Raw genomic sequence first — 2500 nt, forward strand, 5'->3', positions numbered from 1 at the left:
ACGTGTGTGTGTGTGTGTGTGTGAGAGAGAGAGACACACACACACACACACACACACACTCACGTGGTCTAACTGTGATGTGGTTTCCATAGGAACAGCCCCAGCGTGAGCGGCGCCAGAGGCAGGCTGCCCTGCTGAAGAAGCCCAAAGCAGACGACACCAGAACCGACTGCGTGAGCTGCGCCGGGCCCGGAGACAACGACAACCTCGTCAGGTGGGTCCACAACCTCACAGTGACATAAGCCTCTCATAAGAGTGACATAAGCCTGTCATAGAGGCCACTGCAGCTTCATAAGAGTGACATAAGCCTGTCGTAAAGAGGCCACTGCAGCGTCATAAGAGTGACATAAGCCTGTCATAGAGGCCACTGCAGCTTCATAAGAGTGACATAAGCCTGTCGTAAAGAGGCCACTGCAGCGTCATAAGAGTGACATAAGCCTGTCATAAAGAGGCCACCGCAGCGTCATAAGAGTGACATAAGCCTGTCATAAGAGTGACATAAGCCTGTCAAAGAGACCACTGCAGCGTCATAAGAGTGACATAAGAGTGACATAAGCCTGTCGTAAAGCGGCCACTGCAGCATCATAAGAGTGACATAAGCCTGTCATGACCATTGCATCGTCATAAGAGTGACATAAGAGTGACATAAGCCTGTCGTAAAGAGGCCACTGCAGCATCATAAGAGTGACATAAGCCTGTCATAGAGCCCATTGTAAATGCCTTATACTGTGTGTGCTCATCATAACAGTCAGTGTCCAATGGGAACAGTGGCAAGCTGCTATTAATTGGTTGCCATGACGGGTTCCAGGCTTTTCTGATGTCATAATAGCCGATGCCACATGCTTCTGTTGCCATGGAGTCAACCATTCTGAGAACTGCCATGACAATAACATATAATGATGTCATTATTACATCATAGAGGACTGAATGGCTGCTGACTGACATGTTAATGACAAGGTTATGTCTGTTTTACGTGCTTGTGTGTGCGTGTGTGTGTGTGTGTGTGTGTGTGTGTGTGTGTGTGTGTTTGTAAAGTTGTTGTTGTTTTCTTTTGTGAAATGGAGATAGTGTTAGAGCCCTGACATGGGTAACTTGTGACCGTAAGCTGACTACTAATGAGTTCACCTTATGAACACACACTAAAACTCTAAACGCCATTTCTTTAACTCTCAGTGTGTGATGCTTTCCAAACACACTGCACTCACTTGCTGTTTCTGTGTGAAAACACACACACCTAGTTCTTGTGTCCATCCCTAGGGTTCGTCTGCGCTGTGTGTTACCATGGCGTCCACTCAGGCCGCACGGCACTGGGTCTTACACACACACACACACACACACACACACACACGGACAGAGGGGCCACTAGCTGCTGCTGCTTCACAGTTTAACTGGACAGTAGTACGTACTTCCTGTCCGAGATTCACGGTTGTTAGTCTGGACTAAAACACGTTAGGGAATATTACTCTCGTCTAAGACGGCGTCGAGATTTACTCACCTATTAGTCTCGTCTAAGACCGGTTTGAGCATTACCCCTCTGTGACGCTGGCCCAAGACTCGTCAGTTAGTCCGGTCTAAGACACGTCAGTTAGTCCAGTCTAAGACACGATACTCGTCAGTTAGTCCGGTCTAAGACACGTCAGTTAGTCTGGTCTAAGACACGATACTCGTCAGTTAGTTTGGTCTAAGACACGATAGAGATTTACACGTCAGTTAGTCCGGTCTAAGACACGATACTCGTCAGTTAGTCCGGTCTGACACGTCAGTTAGTCTGGTCTAAGACACGATACTCGTCAGTTAGTTTGGTCTAAGACACGATAGAGATTTACTCGTCAGTTAGTCCGGTCTAAGACACGTTAGAGATTTACTCGTCAGTTAGTCTGGTCTAAGGCACGATAGAGATTTAATCGTCAGTTAGTCTGGCCTAAGACACGATAGAGATTTACTTGCAGTTAGTCCGGTCTAAGACACGATAGAGATTTACACGTCAGTTAGTCCGGTCTAAGACACGTCAGTTAGTCCGGTCTAAGACACGATAGAGATTTACTAGTCAGTTAGTTTGGTCTAAGACACGATACTCGTCAGTTAGTCCGGTCTAAGACACGATAGAGATTTACTCGCAGTTAGTCCGGTCTAAGACACGATAGAGATTTACACGTCAGTTAGTCCGGTCTAAGACACGATACTCGTCAGTTAGTCCGGTCTAAGACACGATAGAGATTTACTCGTCAGTTAGTCCGGTCTAAGACACGATACTCGTCAGTTAGTCCGGTCTAAGACACGATAGAAATGTACACGTCAGTTAGTCCGATCTAAGACACGATAAGAGATTTACTCGTCAGTAAGTCCGGTCTAAGACACGATACTCGTCACTAAGTCCGGTCTAAGTCACGTCAGTTAGTCCGGTCTAAGACACGTCAGTTAGTCCGGTCTAACACACGATAAGAGATTTACTCGTCAGTAAGTCCGGTCTAAGACACGATACTCGTCACTAAGTCCGGTC

The 2500-nt window shown here is 46.9% G+C and overlaps 1 long non-coding RNA gene across 1 annotated transcript in view; it reads left to right on the top strand.

Annotated features, from left to right (window-relative positions):
• The window catches only part of LOC116224986, a 3473-nt gene that overhangs the window by 396 nt on the left and 577 nt on the right, over positions 1 to 2500 (top strand). Inside the window, exon 2 of the long non-coding RNA XR_004165848.2 lies at positions 93 to 214. This is a non-coding gene — a long non-coding RNA (uncharacterized LOC116224986). The remainder of the gene's footprint in view (positions 1 to 92; positions 215 to 2500) is intronic.

The sequence above is a fragment of the Clupea harengus genome, chromosome 19 (assembly GCF_900700415.2).
Source record: "Clupea harengus chromosome 19, Ch_v2.0.2, whole genome shotgun sequence".
Taxonomy (NCBI): domain Eukaryota; kingdom Metazoa; phylum Chordata; class Actinopteri; order Clupeiformes; family Clupeidae; genus Clupea; species Clupea harengus.